The 19670-nt window shown below is 47.4% G+C and overlaps 1 protein-coding gene and 1 pseudogene across 3 annotated transcripts in view; both read right to left on the reverse strand.

Moving 5' to 3' along the window:
- LOC148010763 (beta-glucosidase 4-like) overlaps positions 1–19670 on the reverse strand; it is an 88742-nt gene that overhangs the window by 22145 nt on the left and 46927 nt on the right. The gene's annotated exons all lie outside the window — the stretch shown is intronic.
- On the reverse strand, positions 11263–13304 carry LOC148010764 (uncharacterized; annotated as a pseudogene).

The raw sequence follows: 19670 nt of genomic DNA on the forward strand, positions 1-19670 counted from the left end.
CATCGTACCATATTGTATTGTACCTTTCGTACCCTGACAACCCTACCGCACTCCTTTGGTGCCATTGAAGATGGGGAAGATGATCACACCAGCTGTTGAGGGAGCGAACTGTAGTCCTCAAACGTTGGGGAGATGGCCTAAGCACCAAAATACGAATCCCAGAGTGTGTCACAAGTGTCAAACATAAGGAGAGCAGGCTAGATGCTGACCCCAGGTGGAGTATGATGACCCCAGAGGTAGAGATCTCCCAAGCTGCAAAACGCATATAACTAGATGATGATGAGCTGACCCCAAGAGAGAAAGCTAATGCTTGATGATGAGGATGTTGCCGCTAGGTGGAGAACAATGATGCCAAGTGAAGAAGCCCCAAATGGAGACCATTTGATGGTTGCCAGGTGGGAGAGAATGTTGCCAACTGTGTAGGACTGACGCTAAGATGTGGGGAAGCTCCAAAACGCGAAACCTAATGATGGAACAAAGCACCTAAAGCAAAGAGTGAAGATGGAATACTCAGCCACAAACCACCAACCGCAATGTCCACTGGAGTGGGTGTGAAGGCAATGAAAGGGTTGGAGAGAAGGGAAGAATGTCAAATAACGAAGGAAGAGGGGTGAAGAATGATTGAAGTGGAGTGTAGAATGAATGAAGTGACGGTCTATTTATAGGCATACGTTGTCTAGGGTGATGCACCACTAAGTGGGTGCCCACTGACGAAATGACCAAAATGAGGACACCAGCCCTTTTTGGGGCTATCACTATGAAACCCTAAATGAAGTGTGTAAACTAAAGAAGTAGTCTCAATTGACGGATCTCGAGTGCAGGAACAACCAGTCGAAGTAAAGGCTAATGAAGAAAAGTGTTAAACACACAAGAACGACCTAATGTAGATGATGGAACTTAAATCATCAGCAGTAGTAGGAGGTTGGGCAACAAATGCAGACCACGTAGCAGCAGTCGCTAGCGGAAGAGGGCTGATGTGGTTGAAACGTGCAAGACAAGGATGGGGCTGAATGGTAGGCAGCCTCTCTATTTATAGACGTAGAAGGACCCTCCCAAATTAGGGTTTTGCATGTGGCACATAGAAACTCTCTAGGACCACTCTCCGTTTAATGAAAAGAGCTAATGAATATGGAATGATTTTTTAGCTCCACACCTTGTTCCTTTACCTACCCTACCCTCACTCCGCCCGATCCTATTGTCTCGCCTTTGTAGGTCCCGCCCCCACCCTGGTTTGATCTCACCTCGACCCTACCCTGACCAGATTTCACCCTGCCCTCCTTACTTTGTAGGCCTTGTTTCTCCACCTTGCCCCTAGTCATGGACTTGCTCCTAGACTCGAAACCGCCTCACCCTACATCAATGACCCGCCCTCCTTACCTTGCGGACCCTAGTTTCCCGCCCACCCCAAAACCTAGATCCGCCCACACATTTGGGCCCACCCTATTTTTCCACACCGTCTCTAGATTTGGCTTGCCCTATGACTCAGCTTGTCTTCTTCGGGAGCAAGGGGAACCCAATGAGACCCCCTCCCCACCCAAAAGGGAAAAAAGAAAATAAAAACTCACAAATGTGTGCAAGCTTCGAACAAATGAACCACAAGAGGGAGCTATGAGAGAACCTCTCCCCCAAGTGGACACATGGGAATGACCCCCTTGCCAACCAAATTGGCCATCTACATCAATGTAGATGGGCGGGGTGCCCACAAAGGTGGTCTAAGGGTGCCCATAAAGATAGCCTCCCCCTAAGCATGCAAGGGTAGCCCTCAATTTCTAAGGTGCATAGAGGAAGCCCAACAAAGTGGGAGGCTTCTTAGTGGAGCCCTCTACTTCGAGAGAGAGCTAAAGGAGCAGAAGGAGGGAGTCCTCAGCTTGCACTATCTTGCCCTGCGATGTTTCTTATTGCCCCCAACCTCCATCCATACAAGCCCTGCATAATTGCTGAAACCATGGATCTCCCAACCTAAGGGAAGGGGAAAAAAATAGATATTAAAATTATCACAAAGAGATGGTAAGATTGGATGCAAAGCTAGACACACTGGAGAAAGCATTGAAAATGCTAATCAGCAACACCAGAAGAACCTTGGACAACAACATTAATCAAGTGCCGCATGGCCTACTAAACAAGATCACAAAACTTGAAAATGAAGCCGAAGAATGGAGAAATGAGAAAGCACCTTGTTAACGAAAATCCAACAATTAAAAGAGGAGATTTTGGCACTAAAAAGCTGTGGATGAGAGGAAGGGGAGATCCAAGAGGACACAATCACCACTATAAAGGAGGAGATCACCAAGACTATGGATGTTAAGCTTGATGCTACGCAACAAGGATGGGTAGAGGAGCCTAGAGAGTTGGGAAAGAATCGCAAAAGTAGACATTGATCCTTAGATTCCAAGATGAGATGGAGATGGCCTTCCTGAAGAAATAGGCCGTGCTACACAAACTCCCAAGGAATCTTGTCATATGGACTATGATCTTACTAGGATGCAAATGGAGCACAAGTGCGCAAGTATGCCCAAAATAATCAAGGCCAAAAAGGAGTGCAAGAAGGTAGTATATTGAGATGGCCGAGTCATCATTGATTACAAGGTAGTTGAATAGGGACGCATAGCCTATGAGACAGACACCTTAGAGATATGAATGACATTACAAAACTATAATGGCTCATAATGGACACACCTAGGGAGGATGTAGGAGATGATGGAGAACCATGAGCTGATTTTGATCAAAGAGACACCAAAGTCCTAGAGAAGACTGCCTAGAGGAGGTGGATATGTATGGAAGTCCACATATAGGAGCTCCACAAGACATTCAGACACCACCCAAGGATCAAGAGTAGTGGTGTTGATTAAATAAGAGCTACAAGATAGAGTCTCCATCATGACACGAGACCCCTAACACATGATACACGTGGCTCAATGGAGATCTCCCACAGTCGAATGCTATGAATTGCCCTTTGTTATTTTCCCCTAAGGGGATTGCAACATGCTACCAAGAAGCCCCAATAGCAAGAGAGGGAGATGGAGAAGTCCCCTTTCACACACCTATTAGATGAGCTTGTACACTACTCTAGACTCGGAGAGATCCTTTTGGCAAGAGATTTTAACACAAAGACGCAGACCAAACAACATGACACATATGATTTTGAGGATCTAGGGAGGCTATATATAATGGATATAGAGGAGTCACACACAGGTAGAGTATCAACCAATACTTGAGGAGATAGTGTTCATTACCGCCAATACCTACTAGAGCTAGGGCCACGACACCATCTACTTATTTACAACAAGATGCAACTACGTGAGAATAAGAGAGAACTCTTGCAAGTACATAACAAGCTGAATAGATTGATGTGATAGATGTTGATAAAAGTACAATGGTTAGGACCTCATTATATAGACCTAGGGGACCTAGCATGACAACTTTTGAAAAAAAATCGCTCCCGACCAACGTGCCGCTGCCCTCGCCCCCGTGCCCCGTGAACTACGCCGCCTCCTCGCTATTGCGCTGCCCCCCCTGCTCGCCATTAACGCTGCCACCCATCACGCTTCCCCCGCCTCGCCATCGCATCACGCTACCCTATGACCCCCGCCATCACACTATACTTGCGCCTCCCCCGCCCTGCGCCCCCCCCTCCCCCCACCCTGGGCTCCCCCCCCCCCCCCCCCACCTTGTGGACCCTGCCATGTGGATCCCACCCCCCCCCCCCCGGCCCGGTGCACCTTTGACCTTTCCCGTGTTCTCTCCTCTCTCTTCCATCCTGCGGCCACCTGCCTACACTACCTACACACCTCTCATGTTGTCATCCATGGCGCCCAGCGCCTCTACCGGCATACAAAAATAGAATCCAACCCCCCCCCTCCCCCCCCGGTTGCTCCCTCCATTTGCAGCAACTCCACCCCCCCCCCCCCCAGCAATACAACAGTGTCTTTGGTAGCTTCTCAATAGGGAAGCGCAATGGAAACCTCTGGTCAAACGCCGGTGCATTCTACGACTGCCCCCTAGTCAAACACCTTGCGCGTTGTCCTCTCTAAGGAACAGCTCTTGGCCGTCCATGCCACTGAGCTAGAGCTTAAAGAAATAGCGATTTTTGGCCAAGTAATAGGACACTCTCCAACCAAGGCCCAACTTCGGGACTAGCTCCACTCCATGCTGCACATTGGCACAACGCAGATCGTGGAGGCGGTCCTCATGGGCCGTGGGATCTTCATGGTTCGTCTCATCTCCGTGGACGCAGCTCGGGAGTTAGTGGAGAGCTCGCCCTATGCCTCCATGAAGGGGGTCATTCACATGGTCCCCTGGTACAACGGCTTCACAGTGGAATCATTTGAGCTCCACAACAATTTTCTCCAACAACCAATCACTTTACTTTTTCCCGGACTGGCGGTAAACTATTGCCAGTTAGTGGAGGACTTTGGTAGGCTCTTCAGCACAATTCTCCCTGTCTCCTTGGCGGATGTAGTGACAGGTGTAGGAGTCCCCAAGGTATGACTGGCCATGAAAGACACAAAGAGTATACCCAAGTTCCTGGAGATAGAGGCTAGAGGTCACTCTTTTAGGCAACAAGTCATTGTGATCGAGCAACCAGGGCACTGCCTGCGCTGCCATGACTTTGGGCATCAGGCAGTTGACTATACGTGCTTTGGAGCCAAGGCGGCTCTGTCAACAGGCCCACAGGTGGATGCTAGCAACTTCACACGGGTCCAGAGACAACAGAGAGGGAGACGGCAGGGGGGCCGCAACCAACTCCACAGTCACAGCCTCGTCAACAGGGAGCAGGAGGATGAGCGATGCCCCCTCGGCAAAGCACTCCACAGCCCGCCCCACCCGGCAGGGCCGCAGCCCCCCACGTCCACCACCCGCGCCACAGACTACCGCACCGGAGAGCCCACACCCACCGTCCCCCACCTCCCATGCCCCCCCCCTTCCAGGGCCACCAGCTCCTCCCCCCACCCGCCATGCACCTCTGACCATCCCACCATCCCTCAATCTTCTCCCTCCCCACCACCTCCCCTGTCGAGCAACCCCCCCCCCCCAATCCGCCCCCGGTTCCGGTGATCCCCCCAAGTACTACCCTCCCCCCTCCCACAAGAGGTGATGAGCCCCACACGCCTACATCCTCCTCGCACCAGCAAGTCTCCCCCTCCCATACAGCCACCAGCTCATCTGCCCCTGCTGCCCCCGTCACACTTTCTTGAGACAAGCATAGTTGTTGCCACAAGAGTTCTTCCGCAGTGGCCCATGGTCCTACCTAAGAGTTGCGGAGCGCAGAGAGTTTCCACCACCTCTAGAGGTGGGGATCTTCGTGGTTCGCAAGTCAAGTAGGGGCAAGGTCCATCTACTAGCACCACCCGATGGACCAAACTATGCCTTCTTCTTTCAGTCCTCCCACTTAGGGGTTTGGATGACAACATAGATAGAGGAGGAGTTAAAGAGTCAGGTGGAGGACCACATCTCCCAGTGGATGGGAGATGAAGGACTAGCACTATTCGCACAGCAGTGGCCTGGCTGCATGATGAATATTAATTGGTGGGCTAGTGTTGAGGTCCCGCACTTGAGCATCAATTTTTGAGCCCCTCCACAATGGAAAGCTCCGCGGGATGTGATGGAGTGGCCCTTGGCACAAGCGGCCCGTTTTTACCAATGCACAGAGTCACGACTCTCAGCATGGCTGATTGACACATTGACAGTACCACCTGGAGCATCTATTACCCCTATGGTCCCAGCCGAGGAACACCATGGGGGACTGGAGTTCTCCATCCAAACCTGTGGCAAAGCGCACTTGCATGCATCATAGTTTCTGCTCCTCATCAACAGCTTCCACACCGAATAGATGCCTATTCGGTCAGTCACAGGTTTTCCCATGAGCCTACACCTTGCATCATGCAATGTGAACAGTCTCCACTACAGTGGGGCACGTGGTTCTAGGAAGTTGATTGTTCGGCAGAAGCTGCAGGTCTGCCCTTGCCGGACGGATTGACATCCTACTTCTACAATAGTACAAGCTTACGCCCACCCAGGCCCAGCGGGTAGGAAAGGTACTCGCGGGCAGCTCCCACACTTACTGGGAGCACGCCATAGGTGCCCACGGCAGGAGTAGAGGCGTATGCACCTCTATCGGCTCGAGTCTCACTACCTATGTACGAGACCACGGGACGATAGTGGCAGGGAGGGTTTAATGGATCAGACTGGACATTGGGGACTCTGCCTGCGAGTCCTCAATGTCTATGCCCCTACGAAGGTTAGGGCACGCAGTAGGTTCTGGGTGGAGATCGCGGAGGGACTCCCAGAGGTGGACTCCTGGATCGTTGGAGGAGACTTCAACAACCTGGAGGCGTTGGAGGACCAACAGGGCAGAGGCAGAAACTACCAAGGCATGGGCGGGGACAAGCAAGAGGCATGGGAGGTATTTCTACTGGCAGTAGGTGCACACAATGCTTGGAGAGACCCCGCCTTCCACAAGAGGGAGAGGTCGATGGACTCCTCTTGGGGATACAGGCAACTAGGTGGATTCCTACTGGAGCGGTTGGACAGATTTTATGTGGGAGAGTGGAGAGGCTCTCATGGAGGCCAAATAGGGCAGTTGGTGGGCACCACGTTGTCCGATCACTGCCCGGTTCTCCTAACACTAGACCCCCCAGCATCTGCCCTACACACACGATCCTGTCAGATCCCTGACTCGATCTATAGGAGGGAGGAGGTGACGAGACAGATAGAGCAGCTTTGGACTAGGGAATGGGAAAGGAGGGATGAGATCACAAAGGAGGTTGCAGAGGTCCTAGCTAAATCGAGCAGAATTTGCCAAGAGGCAGCCATACATGCCAGGCACCAGAGCTGGGAAGAGGAGAGAGCACTCCGACAAGACCTTGTAGCCACGCAAAGATTACTACATGAGTCACCTGGGGATCCCACTCTCCACGCACCTCGGGTGACTCCTGTAGTAATCTCTGCGTGGCTAAAAAGGAGGTTGCAGAGGTCCTAGCTGAATCGAGCAGAATTTGCCAAGAGGCAGCCATACATGCCTGGCAGCAGAGCTGGGAAGAGGAGAGAGCACTCCGACAAGACCTTGTAGCCACGCAGAGATTACTGCAGGAGTCACCCGAGGATCCCGCTCTCCACGCACAAGAGGTGCGAGCGCGAGCAGCAATTGCGTGCCTAGAGAAGAGCGCTTAGAGTTCTCCTTCCGCACCTCAGCAGCTTTCTGGGCGTGGAAGGGGGATATGATGTGCAGGGATTTCTTCCAGGTGCTCTAGCCTCGCACCTCAGGAGAGCAGATACGTAGCCTCTGAAATCAATATGGGAGGACTCGCTCTAGCCCAGACGAGGTGATGGAGATTTCCACTGATTGCTATGGTCACCTTTACTAGCAGGAGACACCCTTAGCTAGAGGACAGCGATGTAGACAGCATGTCTGGGATCACATCCCATCACTCGTCACAGAGGAGATGGGACGCTCCCTCCTAGCCCCCTTCACAAAGAAGGAACTAGACGAGGCTTTCCATCATACACAAGACGAGCAGAAATGCCCGCAAGAGGATGGCCTCTCCAAGGCCTTCGTTAATACCTACTGGGAAGTGGTGAAGGACCCCCTCGTTATGGCCTTCCAGGAAGATGCCAGGGAGACTTTTGGCAAGCCTCATTAGTCTTCTCCCCAAAGGGGAAGATTGATTGGAGCTTTCCCAATGGAGACCGATCACCTTATTGTGAAGTGGCCTATAAGGCACTGGCAAAGATGATTGGTAGGCGACTACGCCCCGTGCTGCCAGACATCATCCATGACACACAGACATGCTTTGTCCAAGATAGGAGTATACTAGACAATGTATTCACCTTCTTTGAGGCGATAGAGTAGGCTCAGCACGGTGGGCAAAGACTGGCCATACTACTCTTGGATTTCGAGAAAGCTTATGACAGGGTGGACTCGGATTTCCTAGAGGGTACCATGGGGAGGTTGGGTTTGCCACAGTCTTGGATTCACAGGGTCTCTGCACTTTATAGATCGGCCACAACAGGGTTCTCATAGGTGGTAGGCATGGGGAAGAGTTTCGGCTAGAGAGATCGGTCCAACAGGGCTACCCCCTAGCCCCATACCTGTTCCTACTCTTTGCAGAGGCGATGTCTCATTTCCTCAGGTCCCATGTGAGCGGTTTACGCGGCCTCCGACTTCCAATGAGAGAGGAGACGGAGTTGCTAGAGTATGCAGACAATACAGCACTCTACATAGAGGACGATGAGTTGATGTTGGAGAGAGTGAGGCTGGATCTTGAGGTGTTCTGTTCAGCAGCAGGAGCGAAAATCAACTGGCAAACGTCAGTTGGTTTCCTCACAGACCCGGACTCTAGTACACAGTGGGGCGTCCACCTTGGATTTAGATGGATGAGCAGAGGGCAGACCGGATCCCGTACCTAGGATTCAGGTGGGACTTGACATCACTCCCGCCCAGCAGTTTCTTCCAGTCCTCGATTGTATTCGGAGAAAGCTGACCTACTGGAGCATGGCTCGTCTCTCAGTAGCCGGCCAGCCCTAGTGGTCAACCAGGTCCTCCTAGTGACGGCCTGATACATCACCTCATGTTGGTGTTTCTTCTCGTCTTGCGTAGTGTAGCTTTGCCGCCTTGTGCGGAACTTCCTTTGGTCTGGGTATGACGGCTCCAGGGATGCCCGGGCCAAGGTGGCGTGGGCGGCCATCATACGGCATCGGTCAGAGGGAGGGCTCGGGATCATAGACCCAGAGTTTCAGAGTATGGCCCTCTTAGGCAAGCTAGTTGTACGCGGCCTCACACTGTGAGGACACACTTGGAAGGTCCTATTGCAAGAGGGTCTTCAAGATTGTAGACCGAGACTTCGCTCTGAGTGAAGGCCGTCCCCGAGATGGATCTTCATGTCAGCCCAGATCACCTTTCCTACGCAACTTACTCCGCATGTGGCAGGGCCTCCGTAAGGCCCTAATCCAGAGCCCCCTAGGTTGCCAAGAGGAGATAGACCATAAGCCAGTGATCTAGAACCCCCACGTCAAAGATCTGGAAGGGGCACATATTGGCGAGCGCCCCCACATCAAGTGGGCTGGGTTGGGAGGCCGGCCCGGCTCGTACCATCACGACATGGCGAGAGATGTAAAGGATGGCGGATGAGGAGGCGTTGCAGCAAGTATCAGGCTGCCAGACGAGTGGAGTTGAGGCGAAGGGAGATAGACGCAGCTATACCTCCGAAGTGGCTTGCTCCCCCGATACGAGTGCCGATAGAGCCCGGGTAGGTATGGGCCGCCAAGTTTTCACCAGCAGGCATCCCCCTACAAGTAGTAGGTAGAGTGGGCGGCGCCCCGCAAGGGACTTTCTTCACCATTCAAGAGGGGGGGCGTCTGGCCCTTGACAGAGGGCAGCAAGATGAGGGGATAGCTGTCCTTTCGTGGAGGAGGATTCGGGTGGTGGGCCTTCAGGGGAAGACATGGCGACTAAACCCCTATGTTTTTTGGAAGGAGCTCAAGGAGTGGTGCCTTTGGATCTAGGAAGGCAAACCACTTGATGAGCTGAAGTGGGATCCAGGGGAGTGGCTATGGCCGACCAGTGCAGTCGCCAAGAAGCCACCAAGGTTCTTGGAGTACACTACCAGGATTAGCAGGCATGTACTGATACAGGACGATATGGATTGGGCGCCGTCACATACCATGCACTAGGCGGAGCATAGCATCACGAAGCCGTTCCGACGGACCTTCTGGTGCCGCCTATGGGATAGTTGGAGGCCGAGGAGGGTATCGTACTTCTTATGGTTGGTGGCACATGGAGGCTTGGCGGTGGGAAGTTGGCTTGCCCAGATGCAAGAGAGGAAGGCCATAAGCGTTGCACACAACAACCTTTGGAAACCCCCAAGCACTGCCTTTGGTCATGAGAGGAGGCGCACCTTGTGTGGCGAGGAGCATGCCACATTCTTCGCCATATAGCACCTAGCCTTGGATATATCTCATGGGGAGCTTTCTATTGGGAGGCAGTCAACCAGGACCGGCACCTTCTGTATGAGGCCAGGATGCAGGACACGATATTCATCTTCGAGGCGGAGAGAGACTTTCAGCACAGGCAACCTTAGTAGAGCTCTGGACCTCCATCGTCCACTCCCTCCGCGGCCGTTGGGATCAGCAGGTGCAGGGCGAGTCCAGGGCTCGTCAGGAACTCCGTAGTGATTTCATGCATACCTGGCGTGGCCAGGACCTGTTTTTTGTGATGCAAACAGACAGCCCCAGATAGCAATACACCCCCCGTACATGGCGTCTTGCCCCCATCCCCCCCAAACCGCCTTGAGAGGCTCGTATTCATGATGTATTTGTAACTTTGCATCAGCTCCAGCTAGTCTGTTGAGCATGAGCACTCCCTTGTAATCTGTTTTTTTGAGTAATATAATCAGCCACATTTTATTTGCAAAAAATATATATATATAGACCTAGGCTCTCCCCCAAACCTTTGACCCTTATTAAATGTTAGGAGATGTGAAAGGTGTTCACACCTTTGACACACACACAAATACACCTAGGGTGTGATCACACATGGAGCAATGTATAAAACTAAAAACCCCCCTTTGGGTCATGGATGGCTAACCCGTTGACTCAAAACACACAAAGAAATAAAAATACAAAGGTCTTAGCTCAAAGAGGCACTGTCTAGCCCTATACAATGATTCTGAAAAGGAGATGCATAAGTGAGAGAGGTGCAACGTGAGGATGATATAGTTTACCGAGAAGCTTATGGACCTGAAGGAAGACATGGTTCTGTGATGCTTGTGTATGGCTCAGAGGCTTATCAAAAGCTAGTGTGGCTTAGAGGGATTGGGCATATAGTTGATAACATACGTCTCATACTTCCATACGTGTACGGGTATAAAAGTATGATTGAAGTATGATTCAAACCCCTGGGCTAAATCATACGTTGCGCTAATTTTCTTCTTAAAAGACTAGAAAAATATAAGAATGTTAAGTTGAACCTTAATATGAATTATAGACATTTCAAAAAAGCTTACACTTTGAAAAACAAGTATAAAAGACATTTAAGTTTCACAAGGGGACTATGAAATTTGAGATTATAATCAACCCACAAAGATCACAAAATGTCATGACTCATTGACTCATAAATTATAATCAGCCCACTAAGATCACAAAATGTCATGGCTCATAATACATCATACTACTCTAGACTCTATAGAGGCCACTCAAGAGACTAAAGACACAAGGGCCAAGACTCCTAATTGTAGGCTTACTGTGGCATGTGCTACTCAAGTTGACTCATGAATCATTTTCATCTCCAACATCCTCATCCTCGTCCTCATCCTCCTCACCCTCACCCTCACCCTCATCCTCATCCTCATCCTCCTCATTCTCCACCTCATCTTGTGGCACACTAGAGGTACCAACACTTGATGTACCTACTATTACAAGATCTGAATTCTCATCATCTTCCTCTCTCATTTCCTGCAAAGCAAGCAGCCTTTCATCGTCCTTTTCCTTGTTTAGCATTTCCAAGGTCACTTCTATCTTCTCAAATCCTCTTTCTTTCAACTTGCTTATGAGATGCAAATTGGTGTGTATAAAAACAAGCTTCTCTGTATTCTTTGGCTTAAGCTTGTCCGTTTTCTTCATATGAATGAGAGCAAAAGTGCTCCAATTTCTCTAACATGGTGAAGCACAAGTGCCTCGAGGCAATATTGTAAGTGCCAAGCACTATAAATTTGGTGTCTTTGCCCCAAAAGTTTCCCACCACTTCACACCTTGATGCATCCTCTTCTCATCCTTTGCAATAGGATGTGCAAATGCATCTAACTCAGACTTATACTTATCCTGTTCATCATATAACTCCCTTTGAGCACTTACATCATAGCACGTTCAACTACATCCAAATAGGATAAAGCAAAAAAGATGCAACATGCAATGGAGAGTGCATCATGTTCCATCGGTCTACACGAAGTGCCTGGACTTGCTATAGCTTGGAAGCATCAAAAACCTCAAGATTTTCAATCTTTCCTATCATGCTATCAATGAGCTCATACGCCAACCCCATAGTGGAACCCTCTCTATCAGCAAGACACAAAATCTTTAAAATTGGAGCACATAGCTTCACAATCATCTTGGAATTGGTCCAAAATGAAGAACCCAAGACAATAGATGAAACTTGAAAAGTCTTGGTACTTCTACTCACTTTCTTTCTACAATACTCATCACTAACAACCATGCAGCGCAATCCATTGAAGACTCTCTCATCCAACATGTTTGCCAAAATGATAAACATATATGCAAACTGAGTTTGTGATGGTTTAAGCAATTCTTTTGAACTTAACTTTCTATATAAAGCAAGAATTGTATTTTTTCGTGCAACAAATGTCACAACCTAACAGCTTCTTCCAAAACAAGCCTTAGCCAAGAAAGTTCTCCAATATCCACAAACCACAAATCAAGGCAATGGCATGTGCAATGGGTGTAAAAAAGGGTTGACCACTCTTGCTCAACCAAGTGACCAGTATGAACACAATTGGCTGCATTATCCATGCACACTTTTACTACATTTTGAGGTCCCACTTCAAGAATGGCACTCTTAAGAATTTCAAAGATGTATTCTCCTGACTTCTACTCACCACTTGTATCAACAACTGATCGCAAGAATGTGGAACCAAACATGTATGAAACCATTACATTGATAATGGGTCGACGACATGCATCAGACCATCCATCACAAACAATGCTACAGCCATATCTTTTCCGTTTCTCTTTGAGATCAAGAAAATCTCTTTGCACACATTTGACCTCATCATCCAATTCTTTAGTGCACAAGTGATGCTATGAAGGGGCCTTGAAGCTTGGGCCAACATTTCCAATTGCCTTCACCGTGTCAAGAAAGTAAGGACTCCTCACCTTCCAACGAGCAATGTCCTCTACATAAAAGAACCGACAAAGGGCAATTGATGCCTCTTTCCTTGCTTGTATGTCCCAACTTTCAAACAAGGGGCCTTCCCTAGCATTAGCTTTGCACTTTTTAGGCACTCGCACCAGCACTCCTAATGCATATCCCAAATCAGAAACCTTTGCATCCAATGCATCCTATGAACTCATGGGAGCACTTACATGCAATCTACAAACTGCATCTTTTACATCTTGGGGTGCATTAGAGCATTTATCAACCCCAAATCCCTTCACCCCAGGATGTGGGCACAAATACGAGCAGGGCCACCATTCCATGTGTGGGAACAATATTAACATTCAATAATGTGGTGTCCATTCTTCAATTTCTGCAATTCAATCACAAATTGCCACTCTTTTCCTCGCTTTCGAACCATGCTGACATGGAAAACTGAGATCAGAGAGAGAGAGGATGGGGTGAGTACTCAGCAGTGATCACACTACAGTCTGCACACGCTGCCCTCTCATGAAGCTCAATTTCTGCACACACGTGTGAAGCTGAATTTCTGCACACACTGATCACTGAAGTCTGAATACTGCCGGTTGCACACATGCAAGGTGAGAGCTGACCACACAGGCTGCACACGCAGAAAAAACACAGAAAACTCGAACGAAAACTGTCGCAAACAAGGCACCAGGAAGAAATCGTCAAATTGGGGTAGTCATGGCAATTTTTTTTAAATGTGAAAGAAACATCAAGAATGAAATGGCATTTCATACATTTTCATACTAGACGTTTTCAAACGTCTAGTATGATGATTCATAAGCATCTGAATCCAACTATGTGATTGGGCACATGACCAGAGGTCAAATACATGGATATAGCTTTCGCCATTAAACTCAAAAGGTCATGCGTAAAGTGGTTGCAAACCTCCCCCAAAATAGAACTCCTAATAGAATCGTGAAAGGAAAGTACAAATCTTTTTGGATAAAAATCTAGGCGGAGTACCCCACACATTAAATAGATGTGTTTGGAAAGGTCATACTACATGCATTAGCATGGTCAGTGTCTAATTCCAAAACACATTATTTATTTGTTTATGATTTAATTCAAAACTCATATTGAGAGGGTTCATCAATGTCAAGGGACAATGATTGAAAAGATCCATTAAGAGCCTTGTCAGCACATAAGTATGAGTTGAATCTTTGTCTTCCAAATGGAGAACCCAACGCCCGAAAATTTTTCAATTGTGATGCCATATCTTGACATCCCAATGGTAGATACCATGAAGAGGGCTCAAATTGAACAAGCCCAAAATTTTGTGACAATAAAATCTTCAGAAATTTTTAAGGGAAAAGGAAATTGGGATAAGATTTGGTAAATTCAAGTGATTTGAAGTGAGATTTGATGGTGCTGTAAAAAGACCCAAATTTTATTGACAAAATTTGTGAAATTTTGACCCCAAATTTTTTTTTGAAATCCCCAAATTCATGTGAACAGCCCTTAAGAAGCACAGGTTTCAAGTAAAATTAATTAAGGTTTAATGTCAAAAACCTTAAGTGAATGTGGAAAAGTGATGAATCCTAATGTGCCAACGGCCAAGATTATGTGGCAAGTTGTGACGGTGATGGGATGAATCTGACGAGACAAGAGCTATCATCCATGTGGAGCGAAGATGTGACACAACAGGTCAACAGGTGCGGCAGATTGAGAGATCAGCGGCAAATGGCTGAGGAAGGTTAGGCACATTGCAGCCAGCAGGTTGATGTGGCAGACAGGTAAGCACAGGCCCATCGTTCGCTGATGTGACCAGTCAGAGTGACAGGTCAAATGGGCAAGAACTGTCGCAGGTGGCACGGCAGTCACATAGCAGGGCAGTCAACAGATCTTCCTCCTTTGGCTTCTTCTCGTGCTGGTCTGAGGCACATAGGGCTGCACTCAGAACAGGAAGAATTTCTTCTTCTTCTTCTTCTTCTTCAGCTCATACTTCTTCTTCTTTTGCTGAAAGTGGTCCTGCTAGGCTCGATTCTGCACACAAGCTAGAGTGTGCATGCAAGCAGTGGCAACGTGGCAAAGGATTGAGTGAAGTATCAGGGCAGCACAGATGTCTGCTACTGAAGGCAACAACCACATGTATCTTTTGTGAGGATATGCTAGGGTTTGCACCGAGGAGACACAACATGTACGACCAAGACTGAAACACAAAGACTCAAACAAGGACAAGCAAAACTCTCCTAAACACAAAACGCAAAACACAAAAACTCAAAATTGAAACACAACGACAAACACAAAGAGAAGAAATTCTTAAGTGAATGAATGTTGTAAATAAATGCAAGAGTGTATAGAATGCCCAAGGGCAAAGCAATGCACTGTCAGAGAGTGACGTCCACCAGCAATGGATCCTGAGTGCTATAACCACTAGTCAAAGATGAGAGAGTGCTAAATAATGAAGGGCAGCATATTGGTCACCAAAACACAGCAGTCCGAGGCTGAAATCTGGTAAACATAGTAGTATGCCACCAGAGAAGGCTGAAAACTGATCACTCGAGGCAGAGAACTATCAGGCGACAACAGGAAAGGTGTTTGATGATGTAGATGACTTGCTAGACAACAAAAACACAAGTATTGCAACAGTTGCCTGGTGGGAGAGACAGAAACAGCCTGTTGCCCTGGAACTAGATGCTGAAAACACAGGCTGATCAAGTGCTATAATGACACAGTAGATGGAGACCTCCAAACAACAACAAAGAAATGGCTAAAAACAGGACGGCTAGGAGAGGCTACAATCGATGATGGCTGGACAACAAATGGTAGATGGCTAATGGCTAAAATTTGCACGGTGAGAAACCTACACAAAAGATAAGGTTGAATGGTGGGCAGCTAGTCTATTTATAGATGTTGAAGGGTGTCCCAAAAAATAAGTGCTTTGGGGGACCATTGAAACTCTCTCAAATTGCTCACCAAATTTACATTTTTCATTAATTAAGTATATTTTGGAGCAAATTTAAAAATATTAATTAGTTGTAAAGCGTATTTTAGCTCAACATTCCCTCTCAGGCCCAAAAATTAGCCTAAAAGGAAATGCTTGAAATGTTTACCTCAAGACGTCCCACCCCAAAGCAACCAAGGCATCAGACAAAGGGTACACATAGACTGCCCAATGGCCTACCAAGACTACAAAGGCAATGGTTATCTTACCAAGGGAGTCCAAGTAATCACCCTCGAGAGGACACGACATCAGACAAAGGGTGCTCATTGGCTACCGAGTGGCCTACCAAGCCCTACAAAGATGGATGGAACCACATTAAACTTTTTTCTTTTTTTTCTTTTTTAGTAGAAAGTTAATTTTAGGACTGGCGTCCGATTAAGTAACAATGACCAAGAAGACGGCAATAGGGATCACATACCCAACACATCACAAAATAATACAAGCATACCCAACTACTCTAGGATATTGATGACAAGGGAAAGATGATGAGGTATCATGGAAAGAAGAATGGTCTTGTAATCCATCAGCGAAAACAACTTAGAATCCGTCCAATGATGCTCTACACAATGGGATGCATAGTATGTTGCATGTTGAAGAATGTTCATGCAGCAAGTGCCACTTAGATAGTGTTCCTCGTAGGAAATTTGTTCAATTGCCCAAGCGCCCTAGTACAAAGATGATGAAATCATGCAAAGCACGGGAAAATATACAACAGGAGGGAAAGGCCGATGTCAAAGATAAGTGCCGAAACATGTAGAATACCAAGAAGGATAGGAACCCCCTCTCAACCTAGATGTCGATGCTGAAGAAGGAAGAGGAGCCTAAGGATGTCGATCTTCGTATGGTGCTGAGAACCATGTGGATGAAAATGATGAAGCATCCCGACTAGAAGAACAAGGATAGAAGACACCTCCATGATAGCATCAAGAGAGATGCTGCACGATCCGCCGTGGGAGAGAGAGCCTCCATGCTGGTAGGAGAGCAAAACTCCAAGTAGATGGAACCATGAAAAGAACAGTGTGTATCGCCTATCTCCAGCTCAAGAATGACTAGTGCAAGCCTGTATGTTAGCCCTACACTAAAATACAAAACCTTACAAAAGAAATCAAAATTTGCAAGTACTAAGGTAAGTAGTGAGATGCTCCAAAAAACAAAATTGAAAATAAAAAAATGCAAAGCTAAGTGCAATGCAATGACTATGTAAATATGCAATGGAAGTTTGAAAAGGGAAAGGCTAAGTATGTGGCCACCATCGCATATGGTGTAGTGGAAAAGGGGTCCAAGAAGGTACAATGGATGCCCTAGGAATGGACGCATAAAATGCAATAGGTGAGCCACTAGCAAACCAATCAGCCAATCCTTCAAGAGTAGTGAAGGAGATAGGCTGCTGAGACTATCTATATGCCACATAGCCAATAGCCACTAGGGCAAATGGAGCACATAGTGCAGTAGCAGGAGATGTAGTCCCACTGGACTCGCCAGCCGGAGTGGAGGCAATCGCAGTGGTTTGCAGTGGTTTTCTAGGAGGAAGACCCTAAACCTTGATACGACATTCCTTGTCCACATGTCTTGACCTTTGGTAGTGTGTGAAAAACTTGTTTTTCTTAGGAATTTGTTGCCAAAGGGGTCGTGCTTCTTTGGTTCCGTCGGAGGAAGTAGTGTCACCCTTGTTTTGGCTTGCCTTTGCATCTTGCAAGTTTTGCCATTGGTGGTTTTTCCTCCTAAAGAAGAGACAACCAACCCTCGCACCTCTGAATGGATGTCTATGGAGAACCTATGGACTTTATCGTGCAACCTCGCATAACGCAAGAATTGGTACTTAAACTCGTAGAAGGTTAGAAATCTAGGTAGTGAGATAATATGTTGGATAAAATGGAAGTATTTGATGGGTAACTTGTTCAAAAAGAATGTGACCATCATCTGACTTCGGGGAGCTGGTAGTGGCAAACTTGAGGAGTAACCGCCGATATTCGACCAACTTGACTTTCAGATCATCCCCTTTCTTAATGGAAAACTTCTGAAGCTCAAAATCAAGATTAATACATCGAGTACGATCTTGAGCCACATATCGGTCAATAAGGTGACTCCAACACTTGATGCAAGGGAAAAATGTTGTAATTGAGAGTGAAACTCAGGAAGCAACCCCTGCATTACCTCAACATTGGCTATGGCATTGCGGGCTCTCCATTGATGGATGTGATCACGGTGAGCTAATCGAGGGTACCAACGATGAGATCCCAAAGTCCCTGAGATTCAAGCACTTGTTATATGAAGTTCGACCAAGTGGTGAAATTCGACCCATTAAAATGAGTCTTATCCATAAAGGCATTCTTGGGCAATTGCAATAAGAATAGTAGTGCTAGGAGATGAAGGTGTGTAATGGTGATAGAGTGAGCATAGTTGCACTCATACATTGTACGGTACCGATCGTACTATACTATACCGTACATTACCATACGAAAAAATTGGCCTTATTTGGCTGCCGTGTCTCCCCATGTTCTACCTGTGCGTTCCACTTACATGTGTATCTTGCGTGGCACTTTTGGAGGGGTGGGAAGCCTCAGATACCTCAGCTCACCCCCTTTTTCAGCTATGCACTCCTCCCCCATCCCCCTTTGGATTCCATCCAGATAGCAACCATGTTTGACTCTTGAACCCTCTTTGACTGTTTGACCCTTCTCTCATCTACAAAAGGTGTTTCTCTCCTCCATGCTTCCACACCAATTCAGCAAGCATTTGCCATTCTCATCTACCTCTCTTGGATCTTGAATTGATTTGTGATTCGTGAAGCTCTAGCCTCTCACTCTCTTTTCCCATCCCCTCTCTCTCACTCTTGCTCTTTCAACTTTAAAGTTTACCCCAACCCTCTCCCTCTCTTTCAAGTTTCAAGTTTCAACTTTCAAGAGTCGAGACTCAAGCTCTCTCTCTCTCTCTCTCTCTCTCTCTCTCTCTCTCTCTCTCAGAGTTAGGGTCTCATTATATAGGCCTAGGGTGTTGGGAATAAAGGGCCACTGTGCCTTTTATATGTGCACGGGTGTGAACGTACCCTTAGCACTTGTACTTTATATATCTATCTTAAAAACCTAAAAAAGGTACTCTATTGTACCCACACATCGTGCATCTCTCTCACTCTCTACTACTCTGCTGCTGCTCACATTTTTCTCCCTATCAACCATCGCCATCGCTATCGCTAACCATTGCATCCCCGTTGCGTATCACTCACTTCAAATTGATATCAGAGCTTTGGTTATCACAAGCGCACTTCCCAAAGTCTATTCGAGCTATGTCAGCTCGTCCCACACGAAGAAAACAACTTTCAAGTCACATTTTCAATTAGCGATAGCAGGCGACAACGTTTTTTAGTTAGGCGACGCCTTTTTTAGGTTAGCACAGGTCAAGTGCAGCCATTCCAAGTTAGGCGCAAGTCATGCAAGTCAGGCGACATGTAGCGAGACAAGGTTCATCCTTTAGGGAAAATTTACGGATTGTCAACGCTGCGAAGCACAGATTGAAGAATCTCAAAGATTGTGCATGTATTTACTCCCGGAATTTGGGGCTTTTGATGTATGCTCGGAGATTTTACTCGATTGAGTAAAATTTGTAAAATAACGTTCAGGTCTCAATAAGTGGGGGTTTTTCATGTATTTGTGGAAATTGCATAGTGACAAGTACAATTTCTTGAAGTTTTGGCACATTGGACCTCGTGCAATTGGGAGCTTTTGCAAAGTTTACAAAATTTGTGTCAAATTTGGTCTTAAAATGCACTTGCAGTACAATTTCTATGCAAATTGAGCACACTAAACCCCGGGCAAA

Source organism: Lygodium microphyllum, chromosome 29 (assembly GCF_053477565.2).
Source record: "Lygodium microphyllum isolate KBCC chromosome 29, Lygodium_microphyllum_v1.1.10, whole genome shotgun sequence".
In the NCBI taxonomy this organism is placed as follows: domain Eukaryota; kingdom Viridiplantae; phylum Streptophyta; class Polypodiopsida; order Schizaeales; family Lygodiaceae; genus Lygodium; species Lygodium microphyllum.